We start from the raw sequence: 17,913 nt of genomic DNA, 5'->3' as shown, positions 1-17,913 counted from the left end.
AAAAACCAGTAAGGAACTGAGGAAAAAATACAACCAGGCAGTACACATTTTAAATGGCAAATAAATGTATGAAAGCTGTTGCATCTTACCAACAATAAAAATATTGGATTGACCAAAAAGTTTTGTTTGCATTTTTCCATAGGATAGTATGGGAAACCTTAACAAACTTTTTTTTTAATTTTTTATTTTACTTTACAATTCTGTATTGGTTTTGCCATACATTGACATGAATCCACCATGGGTGTACATGCGTTCCCAAACATGAACCCCACGCGCATCAACCTCACGACAACATCTCTCTGGGTCATCCCCGCGTACCAGCCCCAAGCGTGCCATATCCTGCATCGGACATAGACTGGCAATTCGATTCTTACATATTATACATGTTTCAATGCCATTCTCCCAAATCATCTCACCCTCTCCCTCTCCCACTGAGTCCAAAAGTCCGTTATACACATCTGTGTCTTTTTTGCTGTCCTGCATACAGGGTCATCATTGCCATCTTTCTAAATTCCATATATATGTGTTTAACAAACTTTTTGATCAACCCAATATATAAATTCAAGGAACAATAAGATATTTATACTTATATCAGTGTTCATGGTTGACATTATATAAAGTATATTCAAAGCTATAGGTTTGCAGGCACTCTCACATACTATTGGCTCTGTGCTGTGCTTAGTCACTCAGTTGTGTCCAACTCTTTGTGACCCCATGAACAGCAGCCCACCAGGCTCCTCTGTCCATAGGATTCTCCAGGCAAGAATACTGGAGTGTGTTGCTATTTCCTTCTCCAACTGGCTCCATAGTACAGTGGTTTAAAAAGCATGGATTTCAAGAAACAACATGCCTGGATCTGAATCCCAATTTTATCAGAAAGCTATCTGTGTGAACTTGGTCAGATAATCATATCTTTTTCCACCTCACTTTCTTCTTGCAATAAAGTGAGGATGATAACTGGCTCTATCTCATAGTAGTCTGTGAAGATGAAATAAGTTCATTTACATAAAGCACTTAGAATAGGATTTGGCTTAGAGTAAGTACTGTGTAGGGATTTTTCTAAAATTGTCATTATTGTTATTGTTGGTGGAATTAAGTCACTGACCCACTTCCCAAGGCCCCAAATCTGAAAGTCACTCTAGATAGCATCCATATCCAAATGATTAAATTATTCCACTCAGTGTAAAATTACTGAAAAAATGCATTCATATCTATATTTCCATCATGACTGCCATTCAGGCTTTCAAAAAAAATCTCCTCATCATCCCATAATTTCATAATTACATTCAATTTCCCCTGTATCTCCCCTGCCCACTAATTCTTTTTTCCATTCTACTACCTAGGTTTTCTTTCTTAGACCCCACATGGACCACAGGCTTCCCTGGTGGCTCAGTGGTAAAGAATCCGCCTGCCAATGCAGGAGATGAGGGTTTGATCCCTAGGTCAGGGAGATCTCCTGAGGAGGAAATGGCAATCCACTCCAGTATTCTTGCCTGGGAAATCCCACGGACAGAGGAACCTGGGGGCTACAGTCCATGGACTCTCAAAAGAGTCAGACATGACTGAGTGACTTTTCTATTTCTGCTTTAGAGAAGATGGAATTCCCTTATAGAAACTCAGCCAAAATCCATCTAGCTGTTTCTCTGGCTGTACCTGCATCCCCCAGGGCTCTGTCACAGATATCAATGATGTGCTATGTATCAGCTAGAGTCTCTATCTCAGGCTTTTGTGTGGAAAGCAGAGGTTGCAATAAGTTGAGAAGCAGCTCTTGGTTGGCTTTGCAAGGGAGAAATTCTCTTCTGTATGCATTGCATTCTGCATAAGCTGAAGCACCAAATGTAGGAAAATGTTTGTAAATATCAGCTTCTGGATTGACAAGTATACACTATTGACTGTAAAACAGATAGCTAGTGGGAAGCTGCTCTATGGCACAGGGAGCTCAGCTCACTGCTCTGCGATGACCTAGAGGAATGGGAGAGAGTCCAAGAGGAAGAGGATATATGCATACTTGTCTCAGATGGTTAAGAATCTGCCGTCAATGCGGGAGACCTGGGTTTGATCCCTGGGTTGGGAAGATCCCCTGGAGAAGGAAATGGTAACCTACTCCAGAATTCTTGCCTGGAGAATCCCACAGACAGAGGAGCCTGGTGGGCTGCAGTCCATGGGGTCACAAAGAGTCGGACACAACTGAGTGACTAACAAAAAGTAAAAAAGTTAATAGCTGATTCACCCTGTAGTACAGCATACACTAACACAACATTGTAAAGCAATTATACTCCAATTTTAAAAATCAACTTTTTTTCAGGAGATTACTTTCTCTGTTGCCCCTACCTAAAAAGGTTATTCTCCCACAAAATTACAGCATATTCTTTAATACCTTGAAAGTCAACAAATTAAGGTAATGATTGGCCATTTAGAAAAATAAAAATCTATACAAACAACTGAATCAACTGTTGGGACTGTCACATCAATCAGTAACATCTAGACAAATATTTAGCACAATTGTATGAAAATAGGGTAAGCAGATGTAGATGTGTGATAGTGAAAAGAAGATGGAGTTCAAGATCAAAGAGAGATGAGTTTAATTCCTAACTCCACCACTTCTAACTCTGACCTTGGATCAGTTCCTTATGCTCTTGAGCCTTGGTCTTTTCCTCATCTGTAAAATGGAGAAAAACAAGTTTGTAATGATGAGCAAAGGAGATGGAGTTTATGGAAGTGGCTTATAAAGTCTTCTACAAACCTTAGCTATCAGACTTCCCTGGTGGCTCAATGGTAAAGAATCTGCCTGACAATGCAGGGGACACGGGTTCAATCCCTGATCCAGGATGATCCCACATGCCGCAGGGCAACTAAGCCTGTGTGCCACAGCTACTCAGCCTGTGCTCTGGAGCCCAGGAGCTGCAACTATTGAGTCCATGTGCCACAACTACTGATGCTTGAGTGCTTTAGGGCCCTTGCTCACCAAAACTAGAGAAGAGCCCCATGCAGCAAGGAAGACCCAGCACAGCAACAAAATAAAGAAAGAAATAACAGTAAAAAAAAAAAAAAAAAGCTTTTGTAAAACACCTTAGCTATCATTATGCTTTAAGCAGGAAGGCATTTAGAGCTGACCTAGTACAATTTCTTCCTTTTACCAATGAAGAGACTTAGGCTTAAAGGAGAGCTCAAACAGCTAGTATGTGGTACATTTAGGCCTAGAACCCATTTCTCTTGTCCCCTGCGCTCTTGCTTCCTCCTTGACAAGGGAAACAAAGTACTTCAGTGTCTCATGGATCCTTGGACTGAATGGATTATATGCTTTGGGGCAGTGAGTCAGCCACTCTTCCTGGGGAGAAAAACAGTTTTCTTAGTACATACTCTTCTTAAGAACACTTCTCTAGACTTACCAGAGAACACATTCAATCTACTGAGTCACTCTTACTTCACAGCTCAGTGAGTCAGAATCGTATCTATCCCCATCAGAAGCTCAATTTGTTGTCAGGAATAAGATGAAATGAAAAAGAGACATAGATGCACAGAGAGGACATCACTGGCTTATCCTTGGGGCAAAAGCAATTTGAATAGACGAGCACTAAAAAGGAACACAATCATTAATTTTGCTCTACTGTTGGTGCCTGCAGTAGCAATAAAATGGTAAAACAAACATACAGAGTATCATCTGCAGTACCCAGGGGCCACACGCTGGCATCTGTGAGAGGTACACAGAGAGGAAGGGTAGCTGACAGGAAGATACACAACCTAGATGCTCATATCCATCCTACTAAGGACTATGACCTTAGACATGTCCTTTAACCTCAAGGAACCTCTGGTCTGTACAGTGAAGGATGATGCTAGCTCTGCCAGCCTTCTAGGACTGAGTAAGGTTCAAATGCAACACAGGGATGATGTGAGGACTCAATAAGATAAGAAATCAAAAGCCCCCACTCAGTGCCAGATGGTCAGTTGCCCTCAATAAATATTAACTACTGTTATTACCATTATAATTCAGTTTGTCATTGTGTAGCACTTTTCTTTTTCATAGGATTCCTTCCCCACAGTGACTAGCAATAAAGCTTTTATAGAAAAAGGGACCCCCAGTAAGTAAGAGGTGGGAATAAACAGGCAGAAAAGAGAGGTCAAAGGTTCAGAGGCCATAGAGCCTGGTGGTGAAGAGGATGGGCCATGGGTCATGTGGATCAGTTATTAGTCGGGCAATGCCTCATACCTGCATCAGCAGGCACAAGGCATTCAGCCAAGCCATGCTTCAGTCTGCCCATTGCTAAGCTGAGATCACAGGCTCTATTGCTTGAGGCTGTTGTGAGGGTTAAATGAGATAGAGGATTCAGTGCCTCAAATGCATGGCACAGAGAAATCATTGGATAACTTGTTAAAGTGAGACGATATACATCAAAGCACATTGTAAACTCTGAAGTGATATAAACATGTAAGAAATTATTATAACAAGAACAAAATTCTATGTAAAACACCAATGCTTAGTTAATTGCTTAAGTGTTATGGGAAAATTCATTATCCTGTCCAAATGTAAAACAAGCTCATTTACAGCAGTTTCCCCTACAGCTGTGCCAGTGATAAGTGGGGAATATTTCAAGGTTTCTTTTTCAACACAGCTTCTTTATGTATTATTCTCAATTTTCTCCATTCTTTTCAATTTGATCCTTTGGACTGCAGCTTTTATACTTCGAAAATGGCCAGACTAGCAGACACTTAGTGAAGGTAACTGGCAAACGCGGAAGTGAGCACTCCAAAGCGAGTTAGAACTCACGTGAGCTTCTTTACTCCAAAAGTTTCTCCCAGATAAATGTTTTGATATCATTATCCTTTATATATGGAATATTCCAGAAAAGAAATTTCATTTGCCTTCAGAACTTATTTTAGGGATGTATTTTTATAAATAGCTATTGTTATTTTTTAAAAAAAGAAAAACAAATTTTATGCTTAAGTAATATTTTGGAGAAAAGAAAGAGAGGGATCTAGATGACTAAGAATCTTAATAGTTGTAATATCATACTGCTGAGATCTTGGTGAAATACACACATACACACACACAGATACACACACATAGTTAAATTTGAATGATTTCAAGACCTCTTTGCTTCAATTTTATCGTCAATCTTGGAAATAAAGAATTAAAAATGAAATGCACCCAGAAGATCACATTAGTCTAGACTCCTATCCAAACTAGAAACTGCTTCTAGAGGCTCCCAAGCAGATGCTGTGTCCTGCATACAGTACCTTCCAATGACAGAGCAGCCTGTTCCAGATCCACTGCTAGAAATGGGTGCCTTGCAGAGTAGCCAGAAATGGTACTAGCATTTCTCTATAGCAGACTGATTGGGAAGAGGAGACTTGTCTTGAAAATGCACTTGCCAAGCAAGCATGTTGTGCTTACCATGGAGTGTGCTTTTACTTGATGTGGCTGGGGAATGGGGAAAAGCCATGAACCTTAAAGTTGACTAAAAGTCCTGTTCCAACCACCCACTGATACCTCCACTGCTCCCAGAAATTCCCGTCTTCCCAGTTCTGCCCTGGGCAGAACATATGTGTGATATTGCTGGTTTACAGAGTCACAGTCAAAGGCCTAATGCCAGGGGTTTTGAATATGTTAAAACTAGCTTATACAAATAAACCACTAAATCATCATGATTTCCATAGATCAGTCATGTTGAGATTCCAAAAGGGGGGACGGTGGATTCAAGCAGCAAGAGATATTGTCAATAAAAATTAATTAAGAAATTATATATCAATCAATAATCTTCTAAAGTCTTGTAATGACCTCTGCTACTCTATTTAAGCATAAATAAGATAATCAACCATGTTACCTATCTGGAGATTAGACCTTTTTCAATTAACTTGGCTTAATTAACTCTCTAAGGTACTGAACTTTAGATGCCTCAGATGCTGTACTTTAAGATTATTACAACTGGAGTACTCACAGAACTTACTGTTATTTTTATCACTACAATTATGTTTGTTCATGAGATAAATGGAATTCAAAATTCAAATTCATATGTGTGGTGGCCTAAGGAGTTATAAGATCAAAAAATATGAGCCCAATAAAGACAACTGAAATAAACCAAAACGAAAGACTCTGGAGACATGTTTTTGTTTCCTCATTAAGGATTATAGGAAAGGAAGTCACTTTGCTTGTGGGAACCATATGAGGTATGTGAAGTGGCCAGGTGAAATCATTCACCTTCGCATTCTGCTGGCTCCCTATCTCATGGAGACAATGCCAGAAGATGGGAACATCCTCAACTTCCTTTCCATATTCCCATCTACCTTGGTACCCCTTCTTCCTGCCTCCCCTGTGAGGGAAGGCATAGTCCTGCCTTCCATTTAAGTAAGGCTCCTCCCTCCGTAGGGACCTTGCTTCATCACACAGCCAATGTCACTCTATACCTTCAACCCCTCTCTCTCTACTGGCTCCTTTGCTTTGTTTAATACAAAGGTTTGATGGTAAGGAATCTGCCTGCAATGCAGGAGACCTGGGTTCAATCCCTGGGTCAGGAAGATCCCCTGGAAAAGGAAATGGCAATCCACTCCAGTATTCTTGCCTGGAGAATTCCATAGACAGAGGAGCCTGGTGGGCTACAGTCTATGATGTCACAGAGTCAGATATGACTAAGTGACTAACACACACTGAGCCAAGAAACAATACACTCCCTTAACCTCCTCCAACTCTAACGCTATCTTCCTGTTTCTTGAAAGATTTCTCTGTATTCCTTGTATTGCCGTTCTCCACAACCTCAGCCATGCCTCACCTGCCTGGAGTCTGACTTCTGCTCCCACCACATCACTGATGCTGCTCTCACAGAAGTCTTCACAACTTCTTAATCCAATGACCACATCTCAGTCCTCACCTTTTTTTTTTTCAATTGAGGTCAAATTCACATTTAGATAAAGTTAACCTCAGATATGCAGATGACACCACCCTTATGGCACAAAGTGAAGGGGAACTAAAATGCCTCTTGATGAAAGTGAAAGAGGAGAGTGAAAAAGTTGGCTTAAAGCTCAACATTCAGAAAACGAAGATCATGGCATCTGGTCCCATCACTTCATGGGAAATAGATGGGGAAACAGTGGAAACAATGTCAGACTTTATTTTGGGGGGCTCCAAAATCAATGCAGATGGTGATTGCAGCCATGAAATTAAAAGAGACTTACTCCTTGGAAGAAAAGTTATGACCAACCTAGATAGCATATTCAAAAGCAGAGACATTAGTTTGCCAACAAAGGTCTGTCTAGTCAAGGCTATGGTTTTTCCAGTGGTCATGTATGGATGTGAGAGTTGGACTGTGAAGAAAGCTGAGCTCTGAAGAATTGATGCTTTTGAACTGTGGTGCTGGAGAAGACTCTTGAGAGTCCCTTGGACTGCAAGGAGATCCAACCAGTCCATCCTAAAGGAGACCAATCCTGGGTGTTCATTGGAAGGACTGAATCTAAAGCTGAAACTCCAATACTTTGGCCACCTCATGCAAAGAGTTGACTCATTGGAAAAGACTCTGATGCTGGGAGGGATTGGGGGCAGGAGGAGAAGGTGACAACAGAGGATGAGATGGCTGGATGGCATCACCGACTCAATGCACATGAGTTTGGTTGAACTCCAGGAGTTGGTGATGGACAGGGAGGCCTGGTGTGCTGCGATTCATGGGGTCGCAAAGAGTCGAACATGAATGAACGACTGAACGACTGAACTGAACTGAACTGAACCATTTCACAGGGTACAGTTCAGTGGCATTTAGTACATTCATTTCCTATCATACTGAAAAGAGGCTCTGTAACCATTAAGCAATCTCTCCCCAGACCCCCCACTTCCCCTCAGCTCCTGGCAACCAAGAATATGCTTTCTTGTTTGTGGATTTACCTATTCAAGAGATTACATATATGGGGCATCTTTAGTGGCTCATCAGTAAAGAATTTGCAATGCAGGAGCCACAGGAGATCCAGGTTTAATTCCTGGGTCGGGAAGATGCCCTGGAAAAGAGCATGGCAACCCACTCCAGTATTCTTGCCTGGAGAATCCCATGGACAAAAGAGGCTGGTGGACTACAAAGAGTCAGACATGACTGAGAGACTAAACAACAACAAATTTATGTTGCTTCTTTTTCGGCTGGTCTTCGTCTTTTTGGCCTTTCAGAGGCATGTGACACTGCTCTCCTCCCTTATCAATCCTTTGTTCCATTGCCTGTTGAAATAGACCACTCCCTCACCTCCTCTTACTTCTCTCCTCATACTCTCTCTCTTCTGGGCCCCTTCAACATCTGTGTTCCCAAGATCCCAGCCTTAGTCCTCTTCTTTTTCCACTCTCTGCACTCTGCATCCCTATTCTACCACACCAACTACCAATGGCCTAGGCGACATCTTTGTCTGTTTCTAGTACAGATCAAGGTGTACTATTCCCAGGATGTAAAGAAAAGTGAAACAGGAATATCTGGGACCTCAATCTGCAAACTATGTTCAAGACAGCTGCAGAACACTTTATGTTGATTCCCAATCTCCCACCACGCAGAAAAAGCCAGACAATGGGAGACAGGGAAGGATCTGGAACCAAATACCTCTCATAATACCCTCCTCTCCACTGGCACATTTTCTACCCTTCAAACCACATGTACACAATACCAATTCAGTAGAGAAAGAAGTCAGAGTATGTGTCATGTGGACAGAACAATTGGTTGACTCAATTTTTCATTTTTCAACCTATTGCTTTGTTGTCAGACACAGCTTCAGTGCGAAGTTTTAGCAGCAGGGGGAAAGTTCCATTTCAGCAATTTAAGCTCTTATTTTCTCTTCCCCTCCTCAAACTGACTCACCTTTGGCTAAAAGAAATATACAATCAGCACATATTGACTCAAAGGACTATGCGATTTACATCTTAATGCAGAGTAATATGTCTCCTTGGATTTCTCTTGGGAACCACCTATTGTGGCACATTTTTGTCTTTTGCTTTTGGTTTCACTCTATTTTCTCTTTGTGATTTTAACAAGTAACAAAGATCGATGTTTTAGGTTTTACATGGAAGCTCTGGACAGGGTTATATCAATAGAGTTTCTTTTGCTTCTAGCCATTCCCCAGGGGCCAAAAAGGAGAGAAGTCATTAGGAGGGTGCTAGTGTTTCAAGAGAAGCATTTCTGTTGATATTAATAAAACTAGCCAGAAATCATTCATTCAACATATAACAAGAATGTTTACCATATAGTCCCATAGCCCTCTTGACATGCATCCCTAGTATTGCAATTAACACACTGAGAAGAAATGTTGTTCACCTTTTTCTATTTTTCTTCTTTAGACTGTGAGCTTCTTGGGGCAAGGACCATGTCTCTTCAATTACTGTATCTCCTATGCATAAGTGCCCACTCATTCATATAGGTCATTGATTACTATTTGCTGAGTGCCTACTAGGTGCCAGACGTTGTTCTATGCACTGGGTATTCAGCAATGAATAAAACAGATAAAGATCCCTAACACTTCTGGTGTTTACATTTTCAGTGTGTGTTTTGGTGGGGAGAGTGGACAATAAACAGGAAAATAAAATATGCAGTATGTTACATGATGGCAAGTGCTATGGATAAAAATGAAACAGGGGAGAGGGTAGGAAGTGGGGTGGATATGAAGGTGGTAGTTTTCAATAGGATGGGCATGGGAAGTCTTACTGAGAAGGCGACATTTGAATGAACACCAGAAGGAGGGGCAGGATCAAGCTTCCTGTGTATCTGTGGGAAAAGTATTCGAGGCAGAAGGAACAAAAAATGCAGGGGTTTTTAGAGGCAATTGTAGAAACTTGACTTTTATTGTAAATGAGATAGGAAGCCATGGGAAGGCTCTGAATGGAATGAGAGGATCTGACTTATATTCTAACACATCCACTCTGGCTGCTTTGAACAGAATTAAGTGCAGAGGGCAAGAGTAAGGCATGTAGGTCATTTATGAGGCTACTGTATTAATAACAATTCAGGCAAAAGATGATGCTGGCTTGGACCAACATGGGAGAGGCAGAGGTCAGGAGAATGGTCGAGTTCTAGATATATTTTTAACAGAACATTGAAAGGATTTGCCAGAGGATCAGACATGGGCAAGAGAGAGAAGGGATTGAGGCAGGACTTGAGGATTTTTTGACTGGGAAAATGGTAGGAGAGAACTGCCATTTATAGAGATGGAAAACACTCCAGAAGGAGCATATTTGGGGAGTGAAGGATCAGGAGGTCAGTAGGAGTTCTGTGAAGCTGAAGATGTCTACTAGACACCAAAGGAGGGATGGTAAGCAAACAGATGGAAGTCTGCACTGAGAGCTCGTGGGAGAGGTCTAGGGGAGAGAGAGATATGGGCACAAAGATGGTATTTAAAGCCATGAGCAGAAGGAGGGGAGGAGTGCAGATGGAGTAAAGATAAAAAATGGGGAAAAGAGGGTGGGCCAGCAAAAGAAACTAAGAGGAATGGCTAGTAAGGGAAGAGAAAGCTCAGGAAACTGTGGTGTCTCAGTGAGTTTCATAGAGAAGAAACTGATCAACTCAGTCAAATGCTTCTGGTGGGTCAATCAAAATAAGAACTTGGAGTGAGTGGATCATTGGGTTTAACAGAGTAAAGGTCAGAGGGGACCATGAGAAAAGCCATTTGTATGGAGTCAAAAGGCTGAGACAACTGCATTCTAGGGAAGATGAGAAAAGAGCAAGTGACCATCCAGGAGGAGAGAAAATGGAGATGGGGAGCACAGGCAACTTCTTTTGGCAGTTTTTTCCTGTTTTTACTCTGTTGAGAGGTAAAGAAAGAGTGGTAACCAGAGAGGAATGTGGCATCAAGAGTTCTTCCTTAATTGAGAAAAACTGTGATATCTGATGGGGATGAAAATGATCCAGTAGTGAAAAGGAAATGGGTGATGCAGAAAGGAGAGAAAATGATAATGACAAGGTTCCTGACCAGCAGGTGAGAAGGGAGGAGTGTAGTGCAAGAATGACCAACTCTTGGACTTTCCTGGTGGTCCAGTGGTTAGGCCTTGGCACTTTCACTGTTGGGGCCTGGGTTTGATCCCTGGTTGGGGAACTAAGATTCCTCAAGCTGAGCGGCATGGAAAGAAAGAAAAAAGAGAGAGAGATAATAAAGAAAGAATGAACAACTCCAATGAGAACTTCCAATACGAGGTGTCAACTACAAATTGGCACTTGCCAAGGGCATATGCCATCTGCCTCTGAGGAGACTGATCCCTGTGCCACTGTAGCTACTGACCTTCAACATGCCTTGAAGACAGTTCAGGGTGGAGAGTGAGGCACTCTTTGTTCCAGGAAAGCTGGTGGAATAGGTCTTTAGATAGCTGGATATTTTCAGGAACTGATTTCATGACTTCAATCCTTGCATCTCCTTGAATCTAGAAAAGCAGTAAATCCCTTCATGGTGACATCAGCTCCTTGTGACTAGCAGAAAACCTTTTCAAAATAAGAATTTGATTGCATGAACTCCCCCTTCACCAAAATCGTATATGCCGTCCTTCCCCTGATACCTCAGGTCTATCTGAGGTGCTGTCTCCTGGGTTGCAGTCCTCATTTTGCCCCAAATAAAACTTAACTTGCAACTCTTATGTTGTGCATCTTCTTTAGTCGACTGTGATGTTTGCATCTCTAAAATGAGACTAGTGGAACTCTCCAAAATGTACGCTCCATGAGGGCAGAAGCATTTGTATGTTTGGTCCTCTACTATATTCCTGGTGCCTAGGATGGGGCCTGGCACACCAGTTTAAAGACATCTGTTAAATGACTGACCGACTTGCCTTTAATTATGTGATAATGAAAGACCTCAGTGCTTCAAGATGGGCCAAACAGTGCTAGAGAGTTTTGACAACGAAATGTAATGGATCCTGCCATCAGGGTTTGGATCTTCAGAAACACACTATGTATTATCAATATACATTTCTGCTTTTATTCATAATCTAAAAGTGCCAGAAAAGCAGATGTTTGGGAGACCAATAGGCAGCACTACCAACACTGTCATAAACATGCCTTAAATTTATATTCAAAACCTAGAAAATGATGGTTCTGGAAGCCATGGTCATTGCTGGGGAACTGTTAATGAAGTGTTCTGAACACATCTGTTAAACCAAAGCTGCAGCTTAAAGCTGTTGGGAGAAGGTGGAAATTCCATTCTTTGAGGAAAGTGGAAAACTCAGTTCACAAAGAGGAAGATTTCTTAACTCAGTTCACAATGAGGAAGACTTCTTAAGCACAGTGGCACAAAAAGACATGCCTTGTGAACACAGAGGAGGGAGCCAGGAGAAAGCGATGGGCAGAGCAGTTTCTGTTTCTGGCTGAGTAGAAAAGGACTATAAGACCTTGAGAAGGACAAGAGAGAGCCCGGATTTTGTGGAAAACCACATGTAGTTCAAAGATGAGAACACAGGGCCACCACTGTGCTCCTAGGGCTCTGTGCCAAAGCTTCATTCACCCTCTCTTGCTTTTCTTCACAACTGTGGTACTACAAAATGTACATATAATTACCCACAGACCAGGGGAGGAGGGACTTACCAGGTGGCTCAGTGGGTAAAGAATTCACCTGATCCCTGGGTTGGGAGGATCCCCTGGAAGAGGGCATGGCAACCCACTCCAGTATTCTTGCCTGGAGAATCCCATGGACAGAGGAACCCGGCAGGCTACAGTCCATAGTCAACTGAAGCAACTTAGCACACACACACACACAGGGGAGGAGGCTTCAAGATGTTATGGAAGTGGCCCACCTCTGGCCTTGCAGCTAAATAAGTGGAAGAGTTCAGTTGTGAAGCCAGATATTTTTATTTCCCGGCTGCATAGCCACAGTACCATTCCTCCTCTACAAATCATTCTCAGTGTCAAATGTTTATCCATTCAATCTTATTGTACATAATTAGCCACTTTACCAGTTAATGGTCACTTAATTTGCTTCTTAAAGTTAATATGAATTTTAGGGCGTGGGCAAAGTTTGGTTGGGTTTCCCTGGTGGCTCAGATGGTTAAAAAAAAAAAAATCTGCCTGAAATGAAGGCGACCTGGGCCAGGAAGATCCCTTGGAGAAGGAAATGATAACCTACTCAAGTATTCTTGCCTGGGAAATCCCATGGACAGAAAAGCCTGCCAGGCTACAGTCTGTGCGGTCACAAAGAGTTGGACACAACTGAGTGACTAACCCCCCGCCATACACACACAGGTTGGTTGGGTTTAAAGCGGTAGAAATTCTCAGCAAGACTCTTGCTTAAAATATATGAATCATTTGTAGATCAACCAAGATGAATTTAACTGAGTTATTGACTGTCACCAGACAGCAGCGTACCCTAATTGCAAGAAAAGCATCTAAGGAAAAGTCAGTCTCCTGAGTACTGAACTTGCAAAGCTACAGTGCCAAAGCCATGCTGAGCACCGCAGACCTAAGAACATCCTTATTTCCCTTCTGGAGAAATTCTTGTTTGCTGACACACATATACTAAGGTAAGAAAAGGCTAATTATTATGTTTTTATGAGAACTGAATTTTGCATTCAATTAACAGATTAAGTTATTCCATGTTGCTAACAGGCTGTGTTCTCAATGAAACCAAATATTATGACAATTGCCAAGTTTATTTGATAGTTTATTGTATGAATGCTAAAAGTCTATTTTACTGAGTCTTTTTTTTTTACCCTAAATTAGTTTCTGACTCGAGCCCAGGTTTTAGGTATCATGATTTCCCTGCCATTTTTGGCAATTCTGGGAATCTCCTGGTATGCATTTAGTTTGGTTTCTCCTTTATAGACTGATGCTCCAGAGCCTAGCAGGCTACAACGGTTGGCTGACTTGGGGGAACCCCCTCCCCACACTTCAACCATAGCAACGGAACCATGAGAAAGATGGTAGAACACAGGGAGGCTCTGAAGAAGCATGGGACAGAGCCTGGCTCCAGAAGTGAACCCAAAAATCCACATCAGGACACCAGGTGCTCCTCAGCTTTAGAGCTAGAAAGCTCCTTCTCTTTCACATAGTCAAACCTGTTCGTGTTGTATGTGGTCAAACTAACAACAGCCTGCATGTGGTCACACAGGGCACCGATGAGAAGGCTGAATTGGGAAGCCTGGCCACCTGCCTCTTTACCTAGGTCTCTGTAAATTGCTGCCCCCCTCCAGGGGCAAGTTTTGCTGGGAAATGACAACTATTTTCTTCTTACATCTACATTGAACTGAGGGTGCATTCACGCCATTTCCTGCCCTGGAGGTCAAGCTTTCATTGCACTTTGTGCTTTAGAAGTAAAATAGGGTTCCCTGGGTAGAGGTGGGGTTCTTTGGGAGGCCAGGAGGCAGAGAAGGTCTCCTGGAAATAATAGTCAAGGATCCCAAACTGACCTGAGAGAAGCGAAGAAAGCCCTGAATCTTCTGTGACTTTATCAGAACTCATTAAAAAAGAAGATTGCGGTTCCTTCTGAGAAAATATTGGTGCTTTCTTATTTGATTAAAGGGCGACTTCCTGTTTTCTGATACACACATTCACGCCATGGAATGATGATCTGCCCATTAATCTTCAGTGACCTGGGAGAAGAACAAGATAAAGCTCCTTTCAAAGTGGCTTGGAAGCATTCCCATGAGATGCAGATGGAAGCCAGTGATTCTCAAAATTGTTCAGAATAATTTCACAGTGTTGATGAAAGCCAATATACTCTGCTGCTGACTATACATTCTCATCCATAAATACATTTTTCCAACGAATCTACTGACCACCCATCTCGTCTCTGAATTCCCATCCTACGCGAATGAGCAGCCCAGACCCACACAGAACACCCCCTACATCTGGTCTGAGCCTCTGTCTCTGCAGCTTTACTTTGTCTTTATGAATTTAGTATGATCTTGCAGTAAAAACAAGATCACTATCAATTTGTCTGATGTCCCCTGCAAGCAGCTATAGGACATTATAAATTCTCTCTCAAGACCTTTCCCCTCTCACTCTAAGGGATATAAACAGAGTTATTCTAAACCATTTGCTATGTTTTGACATTCTTTTCAGAATAATTATCCTAACACATCCACAAGAGCAAAGGAGGACATAAAAGATAAGACTGCCAGGGTTTAAGGCAAAGATCAGTTAGAATATCCAGCACTTGTCAAAAATAATATTTAGAAAAAAGAACTCCCCCACCCCGAATATTTTTATGCTGATCTCCACAAGATTGCAAAGGTCACTGGGCCAGAACACACGCTGAACAGCAGGTTTAGAACAGAGAGCTAGACATCCAGTCTTATGTGAATAAAAGAATGTACTGCATCAAGAACCATGTTTTTCTTTGATGAAAATAAAAAATAAAGTGTCCCAAAGATAACAAGGTTGTGGCAGTTAGTCTGATTCCAGATGATGAAATTAACTAAACAACTTCATTTATAAGAAATCCAACTTAAAAAAAAACGTGCCAGCCCATCCAGTTTGCCTGGTACTTGGTACTGAGAGGCAGAATCAGTTAGTAGGTTGAGGGGGAGCTGAAATTTGAAGCTAGATAATCAGAGTCCAGTGCCAGTGCTCTTAATCAGGAGTGCTGTAAGAAATGGGGATCAGATAAAACTCAGAGATGGGATGTGTGGTCACTTCAAAGATATTTACCCACTCTTTCCTCTAAGTTCTATTTTTTGCCCTTTGTTAATTTCTCATTCAAGTTTCTCAAGTCTGTCCTCCAAATACCCCATCCTTGAAGGACAATTCTCTGGCATCTCTTTCATAAAGAGGTTTCCAAAAAGACAGTGCTTGTGTGTGTGTGTGTGTGTGTGTGTGTGTGTGTGTGTCTGAGAATATATTTTTTTGTACAGAAAGAACATTTACATATATTTTAAAATTTCTTCTCTTTTTACATTTTATTTATTTTGTAATTGGTAAACAATCACTTTACAGTTTTGTGTTGGTTTCTGCTGTACAACAAGACAAATACATCATAATTATATATTTTTATATCCGTTCCCTCCTGAACCTCTTTCTCCTGCCCCCATCCCACCCCTCTAGCTTGTCATAGAGCACCAGGCTGGGCTCCTTGTATTATTTAGCAACTTCCCACTATTTTACACGTGATAATGTATATAGGTCAATGTCACTTTTTCAGTTCGTCCCACCCTCACCTTCCCCCGCTGTGTCCACAACTCCATTCTCTACTAGGTTCATCAGTACCATTTTTCTAGATTCCATATATATGTGTTAATATATGACACTGCTTTTTCTCTTTCTGACTTACTTCACAGTGTATAAGAGATGCTAGGTTCATCCACCTCCTTGCAATACAGCTGACTCAAGTTCATTCCTTTTTATGGCTGAGTAATATTCCATTGTTTAAATGTACCACAACTTCTCTATCCATTCATATGTTGATGGGCATCTAGGTTGCTTCCATGTCCTTGCTATTGTAAATATTGATGCAGTGAACATTGGGGTACATATATCTTTTAGAATTGTAGTTCTCTTAGAGTATATGACCAGTAGTGGGATTGCTGGGTCATATGGCAGATTTATTCCTAGTTTTTTTTTTTTTAAGGAATTTCCATGCCTAAGGATAAACCTACCTAAAGATACAAAAGACTTATATGCAGAAAACCATAAGACATTGATGGAAGAAATCAAAGACAATGCAAACAGATGGAGAGATATACCATCTTCTTGGATTATAAGAATCAGTATTGTCAAAATGACTATACTACCCAAAGCAATCTACAGATTCAATGCAATCCCTATCAAACTACCAATGGCATTTTTCACCAAATTAGAGCAAGAAAATTTCACAGTCTCTATGGAAACAAAAAAGAACCTGATTAGCCTCAGCAAACTTGAGAAAGAAAAATGGAGCTGGAGTAATCAACCTTTCTGACTTCAAATTATACTACAAAGCTACAGTCATCAAGACATTATGGTACTGGCACAAAAACAGAAATATAGACCAATGGAACAAGATAGAAAGCCCAGAGATAAACCCATGCACCTATGGACACCTTATTTTTGACAAAGGAGGCAAGAATATACAATAGAGAGAAGACAGCCTCTTCAATAAGTAGTGCTGGGCAGCTACATGTAAAAGAATGAAATTAGAACACTCCATAACACCATACACAAAAATAAACTCTAAATGGATTGAAGTCTTAAATGTAAGTCCAGAAACTATAAAGCTCTTAGAGAAAAACATAGAAAGTACACTCTGACATAAATTACAGCATGATTCTCTCTGATCCATCTCCTAGATTAATGGAAATAAAAACAAAAATAAACAAATGAGACCTAATAAAAGTTAAAAGCTTTTGCACAGCAAAGGAAACTATAAACAAGATATAGTTGTTTATATCTTGTTTATATCTATAGCTGTTTATAGTTGTCTTTAAACAAAAAGAGACAACCCTCAGAATGGGAGAAAATAATTGCAAAGGAAGCAACTGACATAGGGTTAATCTTCAAACTATATATGCAGCTCATACAGCTCAGTATCAGAAAAACAAACAGCCCAAACCAAAAAAAAAAAAATGGGCAGAAGATCTAAACAGACATTTATTCAAAAAAGACATACAGATGGCCAATAGACAAGAGAAAAAAATGCTCAACGTCACTCATTATTAGAAAAATGCAAATCAAAACCACAATGAAGTATCACCTCACATTGGTCAGAATAGCCATCATCGAAAATCTACAAACAATAAATGTTGCAGAAGGTATGGAGAAAAGGGAACCCTCTTGCATTGTTGATAGGCATGTAAGCTGATACAGCCATTAAGACAGTTCTTTTATAGGACACTTGTAAACTGAATTGTCTCTCACCAAAAGATATATTGGAGTCCTAATCCCCAGTATCTATGAATGTGACCTTTTTTGGAAACAAGGTGTTTGTAGATATCATCAAGTTACGATGAGGTCGTAATAGATAAGTGTGGGCCCTAAATCCAATGACTGGTGTCCTCATAAGAGGAGTGGAAATGTAGAC

The sequence above is a fragment of the Oryx dammah genome, unplaced genomic scaffold (genome assembly GCF_014754425.2).
Source record: "Oryx dammah isolate SB20612 unplaced genomic scaffold, SCBI_Odam_1.1 HiC_scaffold_23, whole genome shotgun sequence".
Lineage (NCBI taxonomy): Eukaryota > Metazoa > Chordata > Mammalia > Artiodactyla > Bovidae > Oryx > Oryx dammah.
This window is presented reverse-complemented; position numbering follows the sequence as displayed.